Genomic DNA, 25,276 nt, shown 5'->3' with positions numbered 1-25,276 from the left:
CCTCTCTAAATAGAATTCTCCTCTATTCCTCAAGACCAGCAGTGTTTTATTTACTTCAGGAAGTTCTAGTTGTGGTTTAAGTACATAATATTATGGGTCAAGCTAAGGAAGCCATTTCAGGTTCTAGCCCAGGACATTGTCAGAGGAGGACTTCAACAGGTTTTCATCAACACAAATCCTGCTTCTCTGCATTCCTGTTTCTTCCTAGTGCCCCCCACTGCCTCTCTCTCTCTCTCATACCCTGCCCTTACAGAGCAAGTCCTTGAGATTAACCACAATATGATTACAATTTAATTGAGGCCAGCTTAGTGTGGGGACATCCTTTTAACTCAGGAGGCCTCAATTCCACAGAACCATAATGAACTAATAATGAATGTGCTAAAGTCATTAAATCAAAATTCATAAAAGGGTGAATATTGCTTTCTTTTATAATAAAGCAATTAAAATCCCATATACTATAATAGATACTACTAAGGTGCACTTAGTGTTCTTTAAGGAGGTTAGTGTTTAGTGCCACCACACACGAATTTGGGGAGCTTTTCAAAATAGGACTGCAACACTATTAATAGATGATCAGAACTCTTTTCATGTCTTCTCTGGTTCAGCATTATTGCCTGCTTTAACAAATACTGGCATGATTTCATTAGCACAGTTTATAGAACAGTTATAATAAATCCTGACTTGCAGTATAACTAACTTTGAAGCAGTGAAGCAGGGTCCCACTGCAGATATGCTACTTGTCTCTGTCCTTTTCATCATGACATCCCCTTCCCATCTCTAGTGCTCTGTTCCCTGGGGGTTAACAGAATTTAAGGTAGCAGAGAAAGCAAGAGTGGGCACATCTGACTGTGCGAGTCAGGCCTGGCTGGGGTAAGGGTGCTCCAGAAAAATGCATGTCCTGGTGTATGACCACCTGTGTCTTCACATGGTCTGTGCTCCAAGGAAAACTCAGCTGAAAGCCCTGGATTATTTTAAACTTGGATCTCATTGCCACAGGTGTTGGAAAGCTGATGGTTATAGCTGGACTCAGGGAAAAGGTCAATTAAAAGACTTCAGCTGCATATTAACCATGGTGGTCTGGAGACACCTTTTCAAAGAACTGTAGAATATCCTGAGTTGGAAGAGACACACAGGGATCATCCAGTGCATCCTGGCTCTGCACAGGACAGGGCCAACAATCCCACCATCTATCTTAGAGCACAGTCTGGGCATTTCTTGAGCTCTGGCAGCCTTGGGGCCATGCCCATTCCCTGGGGAGCCTCTTCAGTGCCCCAGCACCCTCTGCAAGAAGAAGCTTTTCCTAATACCCAGCCTAAACCTTCCCTGACACAGCTCCAGCCATTTCCCCAGCTCCTGGTCACCAGAGCTGGGGCAGACTCAGAGCAGTTGGTGTTTATGGGGCCCTGTCCCTCTCCCCTTTGGACACTCCCCAGCTCACAGCTCTACTTATTTTTGCTCAGCCCTTGCAACGTGACCAAGTTGATGACAGGCCCACAGGAGAGCTGAACTCCTTGGTCCCCAAAGATGCTTGGTGCCCCAAGCCCAGATTCCCACCTAGGAAAGCCCCTTCCTTGAAGGGCTGCAACCCAGCCACGCAATGGGTGAGAAGAAAGGGCAGGCACAAAGTGACTTGCATCTGATAAAAGAGCCAGCAGCAAACACAAACATCACCAATGCCTTGGTGAGACCTTTGGAGAGGGTCTTGGGAGACCTTGGTGTCTCCCAAAGGCCTTTGGCCTCCATCCAGGAAAAAGTAATTATTGTGTGCCAGAAAGCTGAGATCTAAGCACAAGACAGTTTATTGTTACTCACAGATCCACACAAGCAACAAATGTTCTTCATCTTGATGACACAGTCATGAAAACCCAGAACTCTGAAGGGAGACTGATGGAAAGCTCATCCCAGGGCAGGTGGGCACGGGTGCCTGGCTGAGGGAGAAGAGCAGATTGGCAGAAGAAGAATTATTAAATTGTACATGCTAGAGTTGGGGATTATCTGCAGAACATGATATAAGAACAGACAGATTAAAGGAACACTAAATATTTATTACAAAGTCCCTCATATCATATGCAATAATACATGCCATAGCTGCTGCTGAATAATACAGGCAACAGCCAGTTGCTGAGATTGCTCTCTGAGTTGGATAAAATGGAATTAGAGGCTTTTATCCACTGGAGACTATGTGCTGTTATACATAATAATCAAAATCACTCTGAAAGGACAGAGAAATAGCTCATTGATCATTATAACTACATCAGACAAAACATATTATATCCAGGTTACCACAGGCCAGTGCTGTTCATGCAGGGTGGGGAGGCACCAGACAATCAGAGTTCTTTTCCTCCCTCAATTTTGGAATGGATAAGCCCAAAGGAATACAAGGACTTCAGGCCATAAAGGATTAAAACTGGCATTTCCTGATGAGTCCAGGGGCTCTGCACTGGGCCATGAGCCAGTTTTGGTACACTGGCCTTAGAGGGAGGTGCAGCCTGCTTTGGGCACAGCCAAAATGATTCTTTTTCTGTGGCCATGACACAAACACATTGTTTAGTCAGCCTGATTCTAGAGCTGCAAGGAACAAAACGATATTACAACCTAACAGTTTGTCTCAGAAGCCCATTCCTTCTTCTCACAAACAGGAGCAGGTGGAGGGGATGCACTCCTGGGTTCCCTGAGTAGGCTAAAAATGAATTCACTTCAATGGAAATTCTCCTTGCTGCAGCAAATTAACCCTTGATATCAACTCATGTCTGTCACCTTATACACAGGCAGGAAAAGAGAAGGTTACCAAGCAGAAGTGACTTGTCATCATGCAGCTGCTCTGCACCTCCTTCCCAGAGCCAAGTCCCTTGTGCTGCTTTCACAGCCTGGCCAGGAGCTCCCAGAAAAATGAGATTTCCATTTGGCTGGGTAATGGTCACCAAAACCAGTTGTGGGGAAGGGGGGAAAAGGGAATAGAAAGAAAACTGGTTCAGGACTAGGACTTTTTAAGCAGACACAGTGATTTTTTCAGGACCACTGCCCAGTAGTGGGTACTGCCAAGGAATCACATGGGATGGAAGTAAGATGGAAACACCATAACCTGTGTGTAGCAGTACCACAATCACAGAAATCATGGAAATCATAAAAATCACAGAATGGTCTGTGTTGGAAAGGACCTTAAAGATCATTCCCACCCTCCCACCATGGGCAGGGACACCTTCCCCTATCCCAGGGTGCTCCAAGCCCCATCCAGCCTGGCCTTGGGCACTGCCAGGGATCCAGGGCAGCCCCAGCGGCTCTGAGCACCCTGTGCCAGGGCCTGCCCACTCCCACAGGGAAAAATTTCTTCCTAATACATCAACTAAACCTATTCTTTGTCAGTTTGAGGCTATTCCCCCTTATCCTGTCACTCCATGCCACGTAAACAGTTCCTCTCCAGGTTTCTTGTAGAATTGAGCAGATTTAGCAGAGTAAACTCTCCCCCCTCAAAATGCTATTGACCTATTTACTTCTGTGGCTTTTGCACAGGCAGTTCCCACCTGCAGCAGCAGGAATTACCTCAAGCAATCCACCAGGAGCCAGGAAAACAGGGATCCCAAGGAGTGTTGTGTTTCTCCATTTCTCATCCGTACTGAGCAGACGAGAGCTGACTCACTGCAGGAAACCCAGGTGCTGAATTCATCTAACAAGCTGCTTAAAACTCCAAACAGATGTTTCTGTGTCTTCCCTGCTCCTTAGGCAGGCTGTGTGGAAGCACCAGCAGATTTACAAAAGAGCAGATGCATGAGCCATACATGCTTTAATATCAAGGCCCAAGTCATTGGAAAATGGTTTATAACTACTCTGTGTCCACGTATTTTGAGCAGTGTGCCATAGGAATATCAGATCAGCCTTGTCCATAATGGAAATTTAGATTGACTGGGCTGGAGTCAGAGTGGAGGCAGCAAAATTCCCACTGAAACTGGAATGTACCTGTTGTTGTGTGTTCCCTGCTCCTGCAATGACTCATGAAAATGTGGATTGGGTATTTAGGCTGGATCTCATCCAGTGCCTGGGGAGATGTACAAAACAACTCTGACTTTAATGGATATTTTATCAGGGTCCTTAACTTTCCAAAGATCATGGAAGGATCATAGATTGACCAGTAAACACTGTGACAGCTGTTAGAGTCTGGAAAAGCTAATTCTCACACTACATCACTTTTTACACTCACAGAGCAGTGAAAAATTGTCTCAGTACAAAGTTCCTCCCTACACCTTCACCAAACACCACAGTCCCCAAAACCCATGGTACTGGTTTGAAGAGCAGACACAATTTAAAATCTCATTCCCAAAAATACAGCATGTTCCCACTGTTTCCTAACATTTAGGATTTACAGCTTGCCATTTCTTAATGCCAGCAACTGTTTTCACAGGACAATCTGAAATCTGATATTCTAATGTGCTCAGATAACTTCAGAAGCTTTAATGAGAAACATGAGGATCAGACTTGTAGATTAGAGGAGGTGAATCTCACCTGAGATGACAACAGTCTCCAAATCTGCACCAAAGCACAGGGATAGGATCCACACACAGGGTCCCATGTGGTCCTGTGCCTTTTTTGGCTTCCTTATGCATAAAGCTGGAGCTCCTGGACTGTTGTGATTATTCAAATGCTTTGACAATGGTTCTTAAGGCAACTGGAACACAATCACATGAAGGTAAATCAGCAGCCACAGACCACAGCTCCAAGGTGGATCAGGGAACATTTACAAAATTAATTTCTTCCAACCTGTCCATGGATCAAGGCATAGTGTGAGGATGAACCTTCACAGCATCATCCTGATATTGTAAAAACCCCTGGGTTCAAGGAAATTGGAGGTGGAGGTTGAAGCCCCAAAGACTCAAAGTTTCTGAAGGTGTGGAACATCTGAACACGTAACCCTCTAGGTGGGTATGTCCCAAATTACTGCCTCTGATGGAGAAAACCATATTGACTACAAGCACCAGAGAATCCTCAGGAGAATTTTGCAAGCACCAAGCACACTGATGCCAAAGAACCACTTGTTTAATACACACAAGACAGACTTGTTTTCTAAGGTAATGTCTGATAATAGCCAGTTATTAATCCCTTCAACTGTAAATTGGATTTTCCAGGTACCATAGACATCATTGACAGGGAAGTCACTGAAGCCTGACAGTAGAGACTGAGGAGAAATCCTGCTCTCAAAATAGTGCTGGGGAACTCTGTCCCTGCCTCTTACAGGGACACCATTCCACAACTCCATGTGAGCTGCTGAGATTTCTACCAATTGGACATCTCAGGGTTACCATTTCAGAGACTTTCTTCCATCAAACATCCCAGGACATTTATATTTTATTTATAAAATATGTATCTAATTTCTATATTAAAGGAAAAGGTTTACAGCAAGCCCTGGATGTTGCTGCTTCACTTGCACACACTGCATTTCACAAGTTGCATTTCCTGGCAAAAATGGGTTCCCTTATTTCTGAAATACCAAACATGCAAAGGAGAGCTCTAATGTATGAATTATACAGTGCTGCAAAAGCTATCATCATGTCCATTTTTTTTGGCATTTCAATGTATAAATATTATCCCAAGGAGCTTTTATACTAATGGATAATTGCCTGCAGTGCACACTTAACCTTTGTCCACTTGAATTGACTTGGTGGTGCTACCTACGTACATCAAACATCAATTCACTCAAATTGGCACCACATGAAAGGCATGGGGCCAAATTCCCTCTCTCCTGCAAAGCTCAGCTCTACAGGATTTCCAGAGTGATGCAAAGGACAGCCCATGCCACTTAGACTAATTGGACTAGATCCTCCAATAGCCCATTCCACTTATGCCAGGGGAGGTATCCTGAGTTTGGGCTAGCAGGAAATCAGACACCATAAAAAGTTGGTTGTTGGACTCACACAGATTCCAATTAACTGCCAGCAAACAATCTCACCTGCTGTGACATTATTCCTCTATCAAACATGAAGCTTCTGGGGAAAAAAACCACCCTAAATTATATTTCCTAAGGGCACGTAAAGGCAGTCCACACAGCCCTGGTCAAGATCTACATTCCCTGTGTTATCTTTGAGTGCAATTACCTCCTCATTTTGAAGCTCTTTGTGGCCATTTAATCTCTCCCATTTTGTTTCTGACATCTCCAATAATCCAACCCTGGCATTCCTCCTCCATGTGTAAAAGAGCTGTGCTGGTCTCCTTGCCCCAGGGAAATAAAATACATCCCTTAAATTCTGAGAGAAGAGGAACATGCAGGGATGCTAGAAATGGCCATTAGCTCCACTCCAACTCCTCCACCTGTGCTCCATGAGCAGGGGGACACTGAAGGTCACTTTTTTTGGCTTGTATGCATGTACAAGATACAGCCAGACAACAGCAAAGTGCTGTGGAGAAAACAGGAGCAGGGAGAAATCAAACACAGCTGGTAAGGGCACAGCAGCACTCCTGAGCCTTCCTGCAGAGACCTTGAGGGATGAGAAATAACTACGGGTGAACAAGAGCCAGCAGAGCTCTTCCACTGCCTCGGGGCTCTTCCAGGATGAAGCTGGCATCTGCAAGAAAGCAAAGTGCTCATATTTGGCTTTTCTCCTCTAAGATCTCATGGCTTCCTACTGCCCCCAGGTTAGCTCAGGCTGACTCACCCACAGCAGCCATTGAGAGGCTGGTGAAGGTGGCAGGGGCAGGAGTGATGAAGGTGCAGGCAGGGCCAGCAAGGGCTGGTGAAGGTGGCAGGGCCAGAAATTATGAAGGTGGCAGTCCCAGAGCTGGTGAAGGTGGCAGTCCCAGAGCTGATGAAGGTGGCAGCCCCAGAGCTGGTGAAGGTGGCAGTCCCAGGGCTGATGAAGGTGGCAGCCCCAGAGCTGATGAAGGTGGCAGCCCCAGAGCTGATGAAGGTGGCAGGCCCAGAGGTGATGAAGGTGTCAGTCCCAGAGCTGATGAAGGTGGCAGCCCCAGAGCTGGTGAAGGTGGCAGCCCCAGAGCTGGTGAAGGTGGCAGTCCCAGGGCTGGTGAAGGTGGCAGTCCCAGAGCTGATGAAGGTGGCAGCCCCAGAGCTGATGAAGGTGGCAGGCCCAGAGCTGATGAAGGTGTCAGGCCCAGAGCTGATGTAGGTGGCAGCCCCAGAGCTGATGAAGGTGTCAGCCCCAGAGCTGGTGAAGGTGGCAGCCCCAGAGCTGGTGAAGGTGGCAGCCCCAGAGCTGGTGAAGGTGGCAGCCCCAGAGCTGGTGAAGGTGGCAGCCCCAGAGCTGGTGAAGGTGGCAGCCCCAGAGCTGGTGAAGGTGGCAGTCCCAGAGCTGATGAAGGTGGCAGTCCCAGAGCTGGTGAAGGTGGCAGTCCCAGAGCTGGTGAAGGTGGCAGTCCCAGAGCTGGTGAAGGTGGCAGCCCCAGAGCTGGTGAAGGTGTCAGCCCCAGAGCTGGTGAAGGTGGCCAGTCCCCAGAGCTGGTGAAGGTGGCAGCCCCAGAGCGGTGAAGGTGTCAGTCCCAGAGCTGGTGAAGGTGGCAGCCCAGAGCTGGTGAAGGTGTCAGTCCCAGAGCTGGTGAAGGTGTCAGCCCCAGAGCTGATGAGGTGGCAAGCCCCAGAGCTGATGAAGGTGGCAGCCCAAGAGCTGGTGAAGGTGGCAGCCCCAGAGCTGGTGAAGGTGTCAGTCCCAGAGCTGGTGAAGGTGGCAGCCCCAGAGCTGGTGAAGGTTGTCAGTCCAAGAGCTGGGTGAAGGTGTCAGTCCCAGAGCTGGTGAAGGTGTCAGCCCCAGAGCTGATGAAGGTGTCAGCCCCAGAGCTGGTGAAGGTGGCAGGCCCAGAGCTGGTGAAGGTGGCAGCCCCAGAGCTGGTGAAGGTGGCAGCCCCAGGGCTGGTGAAGGTGTCAGCCCCAGAGCTGGTGAAGGTGGCAGTCCCAGAGGTGATGAAGGTTGGAGGAAGCCCCAGAGCTGGTGAAGGTGGCAGCCCCAGAGCTGGTGAAGGTGGCAGTCCCAGAGGTGATGAAGGTGGCAGCCCCAGGGCTGGTGAAGGTGGCAGCCCCAGAGCTGGTGAAGGTGGCAGTCCCAGAGCTGATGAAGGTGGCAGTCCCAGAGGTGATGAAGGTGGCAGCCCCAGAGCTGGTGAAGGTGTCAGGCCCAGGGCTGGTGAAGGTGTCAGGCCCAGGGCTGGTGAAGGTGGCAGGCCCAGAGGTGATGAAGGTGGCAGGAAGCCCCAGAGCTGGTGAAGGTGGCAGCCCCAGGGCTGGTGAAGGTGGCAGGCCCAGAGGTGATGAAGGTGGCAGTCCCAGGGCTGGTGAAGGTGGCAGTCCCAGGGCTGGTGAAGGTGGCAGCCCCAGAGCTGATGAAGGTGGCAGGAAGCCCCAGGGCTGGCCCCATGTGAGGTGCAGGGGGCACACCAGGCAGCACTCCTGCCATTGAGTTGGAGATGCACTGCCTGCCCAGACCTTCCATGGAGACTGACTGACTGACTGACTGACTGACTGACTGACTGACTGACTGACTGACTCACTCACTCACTCACTTACTCAATCACTCACTCACTCCCATGTATTCCTTGTGTTTTAATTCAGCAGGGAGCTGGCTCCCTCATTCCAGAGGCTGCTGCTGAAGTGCATTAACATGCAGCAGAGTTCACCCTTGTTCTGTGCCCCCTTTGCAGGAGGGACAGGGTGTTTGCCTCAGTGGGTCCAGCAGGGCTGTGTCACCAGGCTCCTCCAGGAGAGCACCTGGAGACCAGGCACACACCACGGGCACTCTCAGCTCCACACAGCCCTGGTCCAGATCTACATTCCCTGTGTTATCTTTGAACTTGTATAAAGTGCAATTACCTCCTCATTTTGCAGCTCTTTGTGGCCATTTAATCTCTCCCATTTTGTTTCTGACATCTCCAATAATCCAACCCTGGCATTCCTTACAGATACTGCAATTACAACACGGAGCAGCCCTTGACAGGATGAGTTGTATTTTGCTTCCTTTCTGTGGCACTCAGGCCACCAGGCCTGGCTACATGGAATAGCAACAGAAACCATCCCTGATGATTTATGTGGGTCCCTAGCAGATAGTGATACTGCTATATATCTGTCTTAACCAATTAAATGGCTGGAAGCTGCCCAGAATACACCAGCAGAGCTACAATTTACATGTGATTCTGTTTTCAGTAATAATTCTGATTTTCCTTTCTTTTCTCTCCTCTCCTCTTGCCTTTCCCTTTCCTTCCCTTCTGTTTAATCTGGGGACTTTCCAGTAGCCTCTCCTGCCTTGCTGCCCCATGTCACACCCTCTGCAGCTGGGGGAAATGGTCCTCTGACATGCCCATGACAATTGGGTTCGTGGGGCAAGACCTGGGAAGGAAAACACTTCCCAAAATACCCTTGATAAATGGGCTTTTTGCTTCAGCCAACACAGAAATGGGCCAAGCAACACCTTCAGTCTGATCACAGAACTACAGAATGGTTTGGGCTGGAAGGGACCTCAATGCCACCCCTTTAGTTCCACCCCTGCTGTGGGCAGGGACACCTCCCACTGTCCCAGGCTGCTCCAAGCCCTGTCCAGCCTGGCCTTGGGCACTGCCAGGGATCCAGGGGCAGCCACAGCTGCTCTGGGCACCCTGTGCCAGGACCTCAGAACCCTCACAGGAAAGAATTTCTTCCAATATCCCATCTAATCCTGTTCTCTGGCAGTGGGAAGAGATTCCCCCTTGTCCTCTTGCTCCAGGCTCTTGTTAAAAACCCTCTCCAGTTCTCTTGCAGAGAAAGATGCTGAGGATGACTAAGCAGCTTGCAGAAAACCTCTCTACACAGTGCAAGGCAACATCAGATATTTTTCACTACTTTCCCAACTCCCAGTATATGCCAGGATGTGTCATATTCCCTTTTTTTCTTGGCCAAGAAAATGTATCCTCCAGCTGCTCCATCAACTCCAAAGGGACCATTGGCTGGTATAAAAACTGGATGAGCCTTGTGGTAACCCTGCAGCTCATGCCCTTCCTTATACTATTTGCAGCAAAACCCAAGCCCAGGAAGTCCATGCACAGATCCCAGTACAATGGGTTTCCTGATCTCTGGTGTCAGTTAATCCCTAGCTAAGGTGGAATCTCAGAAATAATTGAATCCTTCAAGAACATGTTTGATTTGCAAAAGGGACGAAGGATTTAGGCATTCTTCTGCCACTGAATTTGTTTACACCTTATTTATGTACATTAATCCCACGCTTTGGGATGTTTGGCTACCTGCAGGAATCAGGAGGGATTATTTTCCCCTGCTGATTCCCAATTTGCCTTTTCAGTTTCCTCTTTATTTTCTGGCTCTTCTCCAAAGCGGTCAGTTTTAAATTCATCTTCAAACCTGGGGTAAGGAAAGACTCATTCCTACCTAATGTGCAGGATTTGTAGCAAGACAAATCTCAGCTTCAGCACCATCATTCCCTGCAGAGCATCGTGCTGGAGTTGACCCTGGCCTCAGTGCTTGCTGAGAAACCAAAGTGACCCTCTGTGGTATTTGCTGGGGTCCCCAGGATGAAGGAGGAATTGAGAATCTGACTCCATGTTCTTAGAAGGCTAATTTATTATTTTATGTACTTATATATTATAATAAATAATGCTACACTAAACTATGCTAAAGAATAGTGAAAGGATCCTTACAGAAGGCTTAACAAGAGACTAATTAAAAACTCATGACTGACTCCTCAGAGTTTGACACAGCTGATGGTGATTGGTCATTAAGTCAAAACAATTGACATGAAACCAATCAAACATGCACCTGTTGCATAAACAGTCTCCAGCCACATTCCAAAGCAGCAAAACACTGGAGAAGCAATCAGATAATTATTCTCTCTGAGGCTTCTCAGCTTTCCAGGAGAAGAAATCTTGGCAAAGGGATTTTTCCAGGACACATGACAGTGACAGCTCTCCAAGAGAAGCCATCATACCCTGCCAAAGAGTCACAGTCCCCTCTGCACCAGGGAGCTGCACACAGTGTTAAAGATACCCTTAGGAGGGGCTCAAGGAGGGATTTTCTGCAGCTCACAACAAGTGTGGGGATGTGTGGTGTCACTGTCATATTTTCTGAAAAATCCCTTTGCCCAGGATTCTTCTCCTGGGAAGCTGAGAAGCCTCAGAGAAAAATGAAAATAATAATTATCTGATTGCTTCTCTTGTTTTGCTGTTTTGGAATGTGGTTGGGCATTGTTTACCAACAGGTGGATGTTTCACTGGTTTCATGTGAATTGTTTGACTTAAGGACCAATCACCATCAGCTGTGTTGGGACACTGGAGGCAGTCATGCATTATCGTTCTTTCTTACATTCTTTCTGTATCCTTTCTCTGTTCTTCAGTATAGTTTAGTATAGCATTCTTTTATATAATATATCATAAAATAATAAATTAGCCTTCTAAGAACATGGAGTCAGATTCATCATTCCTCCTTCATCCTGGGGACCCAGGAAATACCACAGTGTGGCTGTGAGGGGCTGGGAGGAGAGGCAGAGCCCAACATCTGTTTCTCAGCCAAGCAGTCCCACTCTCTTTGTGTGACCTTGAACATGTGCCATCAGCAGCACTGCTGGAAAATCCACTCTGCACTGAGGAGAATGAAACCAGCCCACCTGGCAGGTGTTGGGGAGGCTTCTCCTGCACAGTGATTTGTGACTGTCAGAGCACAGAGTACGTGCCCACGGGAGTAGGGTTTGTGTAAGAGGAGCTCAGCTGAGATTAGCACTGCTGGGGCCCCATCCAAGCAGTGGATAAGGGACTGTGCCTGCCTTTGGGAATATCTAATTCAAGGCCACACAGCTCCTAATGAACAGAAAAAAAGAAACTGATTACTGTGCCTGTACTTTGGCAGAAAGTATCTTAATAGATGCAGTGGCATTAGGGTGTGCCTTTTTCCTTTGTAGTGGTAAATGTAGCAGTGTGCTTGGATATATTCCTTAAAGGTGGTTAAGTATTATTTAAAATTAATAAAATCTGGCTAAATATTATTTTTTAAGAAATTAATGAGTACTTATGGTGTATACTGAAAATGAAAAGAACATACAGAGCTAGTGGGTGTTAAGGAATGCTCACACACCCAGTCTCCAGAAGGATGTGTGTATACCAGATATATTTGTTGCCAATATTATGACTGGACTAGTTACACCAGTATGAAGTTTGCTTTCTTCTCACCCTCATTATAGTTCAACAAACTAATCCCTTTATTGATGACATAATGTGCATCCCTGTGCTAACAAATTATTTGCTGTCTGCAATTGATTTCTGCTGCTGTAATCACTACACACAAATATCTTCTGTATCATTGCTCTGTAGAAAAATGTGCCTTCCAGCAAGATTATACAGAGTAATAGTGTGATTACTCAGCTTCCATGAAGTTATCTATCTGTTTAACCTCTGTGCAGCCTTTACAGCGGGTTTATACAGATATGCTCCAGGAATTTATCCACCTACACTTTGTAAAACACCTTGTTAAACCACCTTCCATCTCAGCCTGAGGATGAACTTCCAAGTACTTCACAGACAGGACCGTGTCTAAGAGTAATTGCTTAATTTAGGAGAGCCAGCCAGCTTTCCTTTTTGGTGCTATTACTCTTCCAAAGTGAATTTCACACAGATGAAAGTCTCAGATCAGCAGCTCTGTGGACTGGACTCCTCTCCTGAGTACAGGCATGGTTTCCTCAGTGATCAGACTCTGCTCCCAGCCAGTGGAAGGCAATCTGCCCCTCAGCAACTCAGACCTCAAGTGTTACACTGGGAGGATGGACAAGGTGTACAAGCTAATGGGTCACTGCATCTACACTTGCCAGTCCACCAAGACCATGTCCAAGTGCACTGCACAGCCCTTGCAGATGCTTTTGTCCCAAAACAGGTACTCCCAGCCTGCTGGGTCAATATTTTGTCCAAGGGGGAGAATGAAAGGAAGTGAGCAGTGCTGGGATGTGAGATGATGGCAAACTGCCACTGCCATGGCATGGCTGGGTCAGCATCCAAGCTCACCTGCTTCACCTGCTCCACAAAGGTGCCAGATAAAGGTTTGCTGCTAGGAAGCTTTTCTCACCAGAGCAACTCCCACCACAGCAGCTCTGCTTCACCCATCCACCAGCACACACCAGCACAGCTTCACCACAGCCTCACAGCAGGGGCAGCTGCTGCTGCTGGCATTTCCCTGGATCTGTGAGCATCAGCTCTGTGATAGATGAGCAATGCCATGGCTGACTCTCACAATTAAAAGGCAAATACCCTGTATATATGTTAGGAGCAGTTTTATAGATTTATAGCTGTGTTTTACCCCCCTTGTGCTGTTATCAGGGCTGCCCTGGGTGTGGGACATTTGGGAGGGTCACTCGTTCCTATGGCAGCACCTGAGCTCCAGTCAAGGTGTCAGGCAGTGATCTCCAGCCCTGGGCAGGGAAGGAGGAGTCCATGGACAGAACTTTGGGAGGGCTAAAGGGTTAAAAGGGGAATCCTCCATGGTGTGGGTGAGCACATGGTGGGGAAAATCCTCTGCTCCTGGTGCTGTAATATTTTCTCCATCCAGTCTGCTGTTGCCAGGGTACCTGTTGCTGATTCCCTGACTTCTGTGACTCTGGCTGGGCCCTCCCTGGGCGTTCCCCTGTCAGGGGAGACCCTCCTGGAGTGGTTTTGTGTCAGGAAAGAGAGACACACTGGATCTTTTCAGTCTTCAGGTCCTTGTTTATTGTTATCTTATCTGGAGTTTTGCACACTGTCCACACCAGGCTCAGCAGGCTGGAAAAGCACCACAAAAATGCCCAACAATCTCTTGGTACAAGGTCTTTTAAAGCTAAACTATCCAATTAAGAACTGACACCTGGATTATTTCCCTTTTAACCCAATAACTGATCCCAAAGAGCTGCAATGTGGATTTTCCACCCAATTACAGAATGCCACCCAAACCCATGAAGGAGGAAGAAGAAGCATGAAGAAGAAGTCCAGGATGACACCCTGTGCCCTCCATCTTGCTTCCATCCACAACACACTAAAAATCCCAAAACCTCAATTTCTCACCCAGTGACACACCTACACTGCTCTCCATAATCTATTGCACACTTTTGTGGGTTCCAGTCTATCTTGAAGTCTGGAAAAGTTTCTCCATGGATGAGGGTCAAAGTCAGTGCTCCCCAGGGAGCCAGGGCACCCCAGAGCAGACAGAGAAATATTCCCTGTGTGCTCTGGTTTTCCACATTCTGTTGTATTTTTGATAAGGTTTTAAAAAACCTTTTACATTTTTTGGAAGTGAGCATTGTGTCTCTCAGCTCCTCCCTGGCAGCAGCAGCACAGCCAGGGTGTTTTATGCAGCTGAGGATCCAGCCCCTCTTGTTTACCCTGCTCTATAAAAGTGCCTTGTAAAGGTTGTTACTGGCCCTGCCTGTGTTTGTCACGAGGCCATTTTGCTCCAGTGTTTTCAGATGTGACTGATAAGCACTGGTGCCTGAAATAATGCAGATTCACAGCCCCCTGATATTCCCAGGTACAACAGTTGCACACCAATCAAAAGCAAATGCCTTTCAATCACAAGAAGAGAAATGTTTCTGCTGCATTATGCACAATTACATGCTCAGCTGTTATGAATAACTCTGAAGCTCCTGCTCCAAGAGTATTTCAACCATATGTGCCACTTGCTCAGCCACTTTCTGCTCTCTTCTCAGGAAGGGAAGAGCAGGAGAGACACTTTCACCCTGAAACAGCCATTATTTAAATCAGCTACAGCCAGGAGGATGATTTGGGCTCTGTATAAATGTAAAATACAAACCATTAAGTCAACTTTGAGGTATCAAACTGAATCCAAGTGAGGATCATTCAACCCAGCAAGTCCCACCACTCAAAATACACTTAGAAATCGACAGAATCCAAGTGACATCCTCATCACAAAGTTGTCTCAGAAAAATCTCCCCTTTCCTGACCCAAAATTCTCTGCCACAGGTACCTGTACAGCTAACAGGGCCTGGAATGCCCTGCTGGGATACCCACAACCAGCCCTCTCAGCAGGAACAGGAGCAAGTCAAGGAAAAAAAAATATATATATTTAGGCTATTTCCCTTTTTATCTGTGTGGATGAGGAGTTGGTGTAATTAGCTCTGTAAAAATGGAGTTTTCAGGAAGGAATGTTGTTTCTGCTTCTAATTTTAAGATGTTCAATGATGCATTTGGGCCAGTGGTGTGTACCTTGTGAGTGGAACACACATGCTCACATGCCCTGCTTGTCTGACAAAGGAAGGCATCAATAATTGCTGAGCCTGTGAGCATGAAGTGTCTCTTGAAAGGAACTAAGAGACCTCAAGAGCACTAAGGAAAATAAAAGTCATCTGGGAAAGACAGGAATCTGACAGCTTTGCCATCTGAAGGTGTCTCTCAGCTTCTTAATTGCACAGGTTGCTTCTGATTACATGAGGTAGCACCAGAAGTAGGTTACTCTGCAGAAGGAGGTGACAAAATAAGCAGAATTCCAACTATGGTATCTTTGATCTAAACTCTGGCTCACCAAGGCTCTACTTTCTGAAAAAAATAGAAAAATTTGCATCATCACATGGCAGCACCACCATCAATGTGACTGCTTCATCCACTGATCCCTGTCTCAAGCTCTGCCTGCTCCCCAGCACTACAGTGATGACCAAACTGGAAAGAGATTTTAAAGACTGGAAGCTAGAGAACAAAAATAGATTGGTCACAAATATGCTGGTTAAAATATACTGGTTAAAACCTGGTTAAAATATACTGGTCAATCCTCTGAGGGATGGGTGGAGAACACAAGAATTGAGATTAAAAACATATATTTATGTGAGTTTTTAATCTCAATTCTAATTGAGATTCTTATATCTAAGAATCTCAATATATACCATATATAATATATATATTCTTGATATTCTTTTTATATTTATATATATAAACAATAAATATAAATAAAACTCACTATATGCTAAATCCTGAGGAAGAACCTGGCCTTTCACATTCAAAAATGAGTCAACAAGACTGGTAAATATTTATGCCATATGGGATGGGTGAGAGGGATGGGTGGAGAACACAAGAATTGAGATTAAATACTCATATATACATATACATGCACATATCTATATATAGATATAAATATATATATAGGAATATGTACAGAAATATATATTATAAAATATATACATGTATTTTTATAAATATATATGTTATATATATATATTTATATTTTATATAAATATGTATAAAATACAAATATAACTAAAACTCACTATATGCTAAATCCTGAGGAAGAACTTGGCCTTCATACAACTTCACATTCAAAAATGAGTCAGCAAGACTGGTAAATATTTATACAAATGGTGGGTGCTTACCTGGGGCAAGCAGAGCCAGCTTCCCCCTCCCTGCCAGCAGCGCAGTCAGGGGTGTGATGGGTGAAGGCCAGCTTTGGGATTTGGGCACAACTCTCCTTGCTGTTTGCTCCAGCAAAGATGATTATTCACCATGGGATTACTCTTCTCAGTAAATATTCTTGGAAAGAAATCACAAAGAAATACAGAGAGGGCATCTGGCTTTCCTTTTGCAACCAGGGAAATGAAAGTAAATCCAGGATGGCAAGCAGTGCCATGAACTCACAGCAGAGGAGCAGCCCACCTTGTGCCATGGCCATCAGAGGGGTGCCAGGGTGGAGCTGCTCCTTCAGGACATGAATGGAGCAGTGAGAGATGGGAAAGGGCCCAAAAGCCTGAGGAGCCCAGTTCAGGCTGCCTTCCCAGCCCCTCCCACAGAAACAGCCCAGCTGACTGCTTGCTGAACACAAACCAAAAGCTCAAGGGTTTCAGAAGGCTGATTTTCACACTGACCCTTGGGAAATGGACACAACTCCGTTCATGTGTTTCTTTTTTCCCCTTCTTTTTGCCTCTTTTTTTCCCCTTTTCCTCCCAAGTTCCTTAATTTCTCAGAACAGTGACAGTCAAAGGCATCAAACACTCTCCTTCCCAGGGCCAAGCATTTCTCCCCAGCACTCCAGTGCAGCAGCCTGGGGTTGCCTTTTATAGATGCTCAGCTGACAAATCTTGCATCATTAACACTTTTTTTCTAGTCCAAATAAAAGCCCAAATAAGTTGTCAACTTTTTTTTTTTTGTTTAATTCCACACAAATCTTACAAAAGCAGCCCCAATTGCTGCCACAAATTCACTGTCCTCATCCCACGCCCTTCCAATGCCCAAATCACACCCAAAAAAGAGATTTATTCACCTCCACAGGCAAGGTAGGGCACACCCAAATGGGCACCTCAAAGAAAGAGAGAAAAATCTGGACAAACACCAAACACATCAAGAGGCCAAGAAAACTGAGTAAATATCAGCATTTTTTTGACCCTGCCACATTTAAATCCATTTTAGTGTTCAGATTTGGATAGGAGCTTCTGAGGAAGCAGCACTGGAAATGGTTTATGAACAGCAGAAAGTCACAGGGTCAGATAAAAACCATCCACGTGCTCATGTTGGGGGGAAGAGGGGTGGGATAAAGGAGGAAATTAAAACTGTGGAATATGAAATTCTATCCAGAGTCCTGCATGCTTCCAGTGCTGCTGAGTTCAAGACAATGAATAAAAAAGAGAAACTGAAACCCAAGCAAATCTCTAGGATGAGACAAAATTCGTTGCAGTGTGTTAGAGCAGATTTGAGGAAGGAAATGTGTGTGCCAACAGCAATTACTATGGAGAACTCGCTGAGCACAAGTCTAGAAGACTGGAAAATTGGAAAATAACAAACCAAATGTGGTATCAATATGCAAAAAATGAGAGCAAGCCTGGCACAGGAAATTACAGGGCTATCAGCTTAATATTCATTACATATAGGAAAACACAAGGTCCCCATTGTATACAAGAGTGTAATTAAATCAAGGGGTTCAGCTGAAATCAACTGCTTGTGATGCTTATGAATTAGCAGCAGATTCCAAATGCAGCCACAGCCTCAGCATCCAGCCCAGGGCCTGGGGTTCTTTGGTACAAGCTACAGACCAGCCCTGGGGGGAGTTTTCTCCCCACAGGGAGAAAGTGAGTTGAAATTCTCTCACTCAGAGGTTTGGGGTTTTTTTTTGCCTGGCATGTGATTCAGTGCTGAGGAGGATTAGCACAAACAGGCCATCTGAGGACAGTGTCTGGGGGAAAATGTTATGGGCTTATTTACTGATTACTGCTTATTTGTTTGCTGTTTAGAGCAATGGCAGTGAAGCATATCTGTAATTCCTCCACGACAGTAACATCTGCAGCTACCCTTGTATTTCCTGGCAAATATGGGAAGCAGGGCCAGACATTCTCAGCATCACAGAATGGGCCAGGTTAAAGGGCACCAAGGGGGTCACCTGGTGCCACCTCTCTGCTCCAGGAGGGTCATCTCAAAGCACAGGGCACAGGATTGTCCTGAGAGGTCTGGAGTGGCTCCAGTGAGGATGACTCCACACCCTCTCTAGGCAGCCTGGTCAGGGCTCAGTCACTGCACAGAGGAGTTGTTCTTCTTCATGATGATGTGGAACTCCTTGGGCATCAGTTCCTGCCTGTTTCCTCTTGTGCCATTGCTTGGCACCACTGACAAGACCCTGGCTCCATCCTCTGGACACCCATCACCTTTCAAGGGGCCATCACTTGATGCCTGTGGAAACCCCCTCTTGCATTTCTCCTGCTGCACTCTCACTGCTCAGTCTGTAAAGTCACATGGGAGTTTTATTTCCAAGGGCTCTGCCAGGCTCTGCAAGGGGAGCAACAGCAACACTCACCACCCAAAGGCTGCCGAGCCAGAATGCTCTGCTGGTCCCCTTCAGCAGAGCCGGGAAAATTTACACTGAGACCTCCACTGCTGTGCAAGTGCCTTCAGAAAACTCTGAATCAGCATCCAAATCCTGGGAAATGCCAAGGATGTGGCTGAGGCTTCAGATGAAGGATTTCTCTGGTTTCCCAGAGCAGCTGTGGCTGCCCCATCCCTGGCAGTGTCCAAGGGCAGGTCAGACAGGGCTTGGAGCACCTGGGATGGGGGAAGGTGTCCCCATGGCAGGGGTGTATCAGTGTCATTTCCACCCCACGGGCAGGAGGAATGATGAGGAGGACTCCACAACATCAGAAGGCTAATTAATTACTTTATTATACTACATTATTCTATATTACACTACATATAAACTGAAACTGCACAAGCACTCAACAAAATCTCTTGACTGTCTCCTGACTGATCATCAGGACACAGCTTGCAGAGATTGGTCAAGAAAAGAAAACGCTCACACCAGAATCCAATCAAGCAAATTCCTTCAGGTAAATAATCTTCCAACACATTCCACATGTTCCAAAATACAGGAACAGGAAATGAGATAAGAATTGTTTTGATCTCTGTGCTTCTCCAGGAAAAACCTGAGAGAGAGAATCATGTCTCTCTCTGTTCAGAGAATGTGAATGCCACAGTGGTGGACTAAGATGAGATGTAAGGTCCCTTCTAACCCAAACCAGTCTGTGATTCTGTGAATTGGATGTGTTCAGCCAGACAGATGCCCTGAGTAATGCACATTAATCCTCACCTGCTTCTCCTGGGCAAGTACCGTGTAGGAACATGAACAAGCCCTTCAAACACCCCCCCAGTGCACCTAGCTTCCAGAAAGGCATTGCTCTGTCCTTTATTGCCCTTAATAACCTCCAAGGAAAAGTATGAATGAACAGAAAGAGCCTATTTGGAGTGTGCAAATACTGAACATGATTTTGAAACACAGCAAGCAGTGCCAGAGATAAAATGCAAGTCTCTTCACTTTCATCACAAGTTTCTTGTATCAAGGAAAAACATATGGAGGAATGACGCAGAACCTGACTGTGTTTTTAAGTCAAAATGAGATCTTTGAAGAATTATCCTCTGAGATTTTGTACTTACACCATCAACACTGGGTAAAAAAGCTTGCCACTTTTTTACAAGAAGTTAAAATGAAAATCTCACAGCAGCCCAAACCTGGAAAGGATTTGCAATGTAGATCCTGATTCCAAACCCCATTTTTTGCAGGGCCAGAAGCTGGACTCTGATGATCCTTGTGGGTCCCTTCCAACCCAAGATATCCTAGGACTCTATCATCAGCTGTGGAGAGTCAGCCAGTTCTTTGGCTGATATGGATTTTCCTGACTGCACATTGAACAGGAGCTGAGGGAAAGCCACCACAGCAAGTCCTGGCCACAGAGCTCAGCCCAGAGGGCTCCAAGGGCAGACAGAAGAGCCAGAAAGTGAGGAAAGGTCACTTCTCCTGCTCATTTCTATTAAGAGGTCTCAGCCCTGTCCCAGCTTCCCTCTTCCCCATAAAGGCCTAGGCTGAGACAGCAAGAGCAGTTTTGGCAGCAGCTTGTACAGGGCTGATGGAACAGGGTTTAGTTAAAATTCACCTCACAAGGAGGAAATGAAAATCCTCAAGGCTACAAATTAAAAATTGTGACTTGATAGAACAACAATTTATAAATAGAAAGACCTATTTCCTGCAAAAATCCTGTGGACTGAGTATTGGAAACTAATTAGTGGACTGAATCACCAAGAAAAAAAAAAAAAAAGCTGTTTTCCTGTTACTCATGGGAAGATATTACTTTTCTAGCACTTTTCACTTTTCTTTTGGCACTGGTGATTAGCATAACCCTGTGGGCACTCCACAGCCCCTCCTTGGTGAATTTTCTTCCTATTCCAATAAAACACCCTAAAGTAAAGTGCAAAACTCATCATTAGCCATTGCTTTTACAGCACCAGCAGCTGCACTCTGTCTTTTTCTCCTGGTTATATGATAATGGGGCAGGAAGGTGCCAGTGCACCTAAAATGTTTATTACAAATGCCAGCTCCACTCAAGGAGACATTTATAGAATGACAGAATGGTTGGGTTGGGACCTTAAAGCTCACCCAGTGCCACCCCTGCCATGGCAGGGACACCTCCCACTGTCCCAGGCTGCTCCAAGCCCTGTCCAGCCTGGCCTTGGGCACTGCCAGGGATCCAGGGGCAGCCCCAGCTGCTTTGGGCACCCTTACAGAGAAGAATTTCTTTCTAACAGCCAATTAAAATCTCTCCTGCTTTGGTTTGAAACCACTTCTCCTTGTCCTATCACTATTAGCTGTGTAAAAAATCACTATCCCTCTTTTTTTTCTAAGACCCCTTGGGAAAGCCTCAATGAGCTGTCCCCAGAGCCTTTTACTTTGAAGCAGAGACTTTCCTACTAAATTCATTAAGAAGATAAGAAAACCCCAAAAGCCCCAGGGCTCACTGGAGGACAGAAAGTGCAAGTGACCTCTGTGCAGGCAGCCTGGCTGTCACTCACTTGTCAGAGAACTGCTGGAGTGGGATCTGTCTGCAGGAAGTCTTGGCTTCAGCCAGCAGTCAGCTCCAATATCAGCAGTGCAGTGCCACCATGCATTAAAGCAGAAAAAAATCAGCACAAAACAAACTTCTCAGAATGGTTAAGACTCACATTTGCAGAGTGCAGAGCCTTTTCCCTTGTGACTACACCCACACAAAAGCACACAAGCAAAAATTGGTGCTCACTGCTGTTTGAAAATCAAAGCCAAGCCCCCCAGCGTGGATGGATCTTTCTGGATCTCCTGCCAGTTTGCCTGGTGGTCTCAGGCCACAGAGCAGCCCCACACTGCAGCCTTCCCAAGCACTGGTGGGAAAAGCCCTGGGACAGCTCATAGAGGAAGAGGGAACCCGAAAAACCTTTGAGAAAGGGGAGGAAGGCTGCAAGGCTCTTCTGCACACAGAGGAGAGAGGCTGCCAGGGGCAATGGGATTGCTCTCAATCCTGAGGTCTCTTTGGGCATCCTCTTCTGGCTGGGACCATGGGCTGTCCCTAGGAGTCACCACACCACTGCCCAAGGTCACCATCTACCCCAGAGAGCCAACGAAGGAACACAATTCTGCTAACTTGTCACTGTCACATTTTCTGAAAAATCCCTTCGCCGGGATTTCTTCTCCTGGGAAGCTGAGAAGCCTCAGAGAGAAATGAAAACAATCATGATCAGATTGCTCCTCCTGTGTTTGCTGCTTTGGAATGTGGTCTGGAGATTGTTTACCAACTGGTCATTGTTTCATTGGTTTCATGTGAATTGTGTTTACTTAATGACCAATCACCATCAGCTGTGTTGGGCTCTGAGGAGTCAGTCAAGAGTTTTTATTATTCATTCTTGTTAAGCCTTCTGTCTGTATCCTTTCTCTTTCTTTAGGTATAGTAATATAATATAATATAATATAATATAATATAATATAATATAATATAATATAATATAATATAATATAATATAATATAATATAATATAATTATATAATATAATATAATATAATATATATAAGCCTTGGGAGAACATGGAGTCAGATTCCTCATCTCTCACCTTGTCCTGGGGACCCTCACAAACTCAGCCCTAACTCCCTGCAGAAATCAGTGTGGTGAGATACAAAATAGTCCTACACCAACAGCCCCAGCTGAGTGCAGGGTTGTTCAGAGAAGGAAGTGTTCTTTTATTACTAAATTAACTTTAAAAACCTCATCCAGTTCACTTTCCACATCAAAGATCATAATCTCCATGTAAAATAGAGGGTTGATGAAAAAGGAAGTACTTAGAAAACACATTTTAAAATTTAAACACGCATTTAAAGCACTGATTCTTCTTGCTTGTAAAGAACTCTGGCTTTTTGGTCTAATAAACTACTCCAAGATCCCATTTGCAAGCTACCACTGCTTGCTACTCTGGGTTTTGCTGGCCGCTCATTTACTCTTTGGGGATTTCATATTCTTCTAAATTTTGTAAATGGCCACTAAACTGGACATGAACATTATAAAACACATTTCAATCACCCTCACAATTTAGAGTAATTCATTGGCAACTGTACAAAATGCTATTTACAAGGTACTTCCATCAGCTGGTATCTGGCATGAAGTATTTTGAATCAATCTACCTTCATTTTCATCTCTTATTTTTCATACAAGGGAAATTATTGATCGAAGCTTTTCAGCCTCATTTAATATACTGGAATAGGCTTTAAATTTTCCCATGTAAACCTCAGTGGATATTAGCAACCCTGTCTTGCTTAATGCAACACAAATCTTTCTCCCTGATGAGACCACAATATTGAACATGATATCATGGCCACTTTACTCATTGATGGGCTCTGAGACAGGCACCTGCAGGAAACTCCCCAGGGGCTCCCACTGGAGTGTGGTTTGAGTGACCAGATGCCTTAAAGGGAGAAACCATTGGATTGTCAAGGTTGGAAAAGATTTTTAAGATCATGAAATCCAATTGTCAGCGTGGCACCACCACCATGCTCGCCACTAAGCCATGTCCCCAAGTGCCACACCTGCACATATTCTGAACACCCCTAGGAATGGTGACTCCCCCATTTCCATGGGCAGCCTGTTCTAGTGCATGACAACCCTTTCCATGAAATTAATATTTTCCCAAAAACTCCAATTTGACCCTGGTGCAGCTTGAGGAGGTTCTCAATTTCCTCCTTTACCTCTCAAGGTCATTACAGTCTCACAGAGTAATACCCAGGATGGGTTTGGGGGCAGGCTGACTTTTTCCATTGCTCCTGTCAAGTTTGCATTCAGTTTTTGAATCACATGGAATTTTGCATTCAGTTGCTATTGTGATGGGTGTGTTCAAATGCTCGATTAGATCTCTGTATGTTGAGGAAAGAAAGCTTGGCTGAATTTTGATGAACTCATTCTTGAATAAATAAACAAAACATCACAGAAAAAGATATTCAGGCAGCTTCAATAAATACATATGGTAGGAAAACAGCCAGCTAGACAAACAGAATATATCACACTGGAACAAGCACTGATGATTTTGTAATGACTCCAGGAGCTCTCAGCATATTCAATACTACTGCAAAAAACAATATGCAAATGTCTCAGTCCAGTTTACAGTAGAAAACAAGTTCTGCTCAAGTTACCAGAGCAGGAGTGAGCAATCCAGCGTGGAACACCCTGCTCCCCCTTATCAAGAGCTAGAGCTAATTGGCAGGCAGGCACAGGAGCTGACAGGCACACGGTGATGCTTCCCCAGGCAGCAGGATTTCCAGAGGCCCTGGTGAAACTCTGCATTGGAGATTCTGTTAGATAAGGACATCAGGATGGATTGGGTGGGAATACAAAACTGTTTTCTTGTGTGGAAACACACGACTGCAAATGCTGTTACAAGCTAAGCCCAATACAAGATAAAAGTGCTTGGAGCTGCTGTGGCATCCCTGGTACTGCATTTGATGCTGAAAAAGAGAGAATGAATGTGCTCCAGGGCTGAACTTCCAGTGGTCCATTGCCTGGGCTAATTTGTGTGCAGGCTGATACTTTGGGATGTTTCTGTACTAACAGAGAATAATCATAGGATAAGTAGAGCAAGGTAAGTACATATGCTGCCCTTGTTTTCTTGCAGCATAATAGCATCATCAATGAAGCCTGAATGCAGCCCAATTAGCATAGAGTAATTAGAATCATGGCTGATTTTTCATTTACTTTTGCACATGAGAAAGAGCTGGTGGTTGCAGTATGTAGGGCTGCAATCTAATGGATAATGCCCATCCTGCAAAGCCTGTATCCTGTTCTCTCATCAAAAGAAACAAGGGAGACACTAAATCTCCTCAAGCTGCTCAAAGTTCAGTTGTGACTGAGTGTCCTGGTTGCAGAGAAGGATGGTACAGTTCAGCACCAGCCCAGTGTGGCCAAGTTTGTTTATCCTACAGCACCCCCATCATTCCTGGGAGTGTGGTTTGGGCAGGGAGAATGGGAAGTGCCCCATCTTGCCTGGCTCACTCCAGCAGAGGAACTGCTGCCATCCAGCCCTGCAGAGCTCATCCCTCTGCCACCCACTGCTCCCCCTGCTCCAGTTTTCTCTGCAGATCTGTCACTGTGATATTTTCTGAAAAATCCCTTCATCAGGATTTCTTCTCCTGGGAAGCTGAGAAGCCTCAGAGAGGAATGTAAATAATAATTATTTGATTTGCTTCTCCTGTTGTTTGCTGCTTTGGAATGTGGCTGGACATTGTTTACCAACAGGTGCATGTTTGGTTTCATGTGAATTGTTTTGACTTAATGACCAATCACCATCAGCTGTGTTGGACTCTGAGGGCTCAGTCACAAGTTTTATTATTCATTCTTGTTAAGCCTTCTGTCTGTATCCTTTCTCTTTCTTTAGTATAATTTTAGTATAGAATTTTTAATATAATATCATAAAATAATAAATCAGCCTTCTGAGAGCATGGAGTCAGAGTCTCATCTCTCACCTTGTCTTGGGGACCCACAAACACCACTGGGATGGGCTGTGGTGCTGACAGGGCCAGCTCTGAGGTCCAGCTGAG

The sequence above is a fragment of the Serinus canaria genome, chromosome 19 (assembly GCF_022539315.1).
Source record: "Serinus canaria isolate serCan28SL12 chromosome 19, serCan2020, whole genome shotgun sequence".
Lineage (NCBI taxonomy): Eukaryota > Metazoa > Chordata > Aves > Passeriformes > Fringillidae > Serinus > Serinus canaria.
This window is presented reverse-complemented; position numbering follows the sequence as displayed.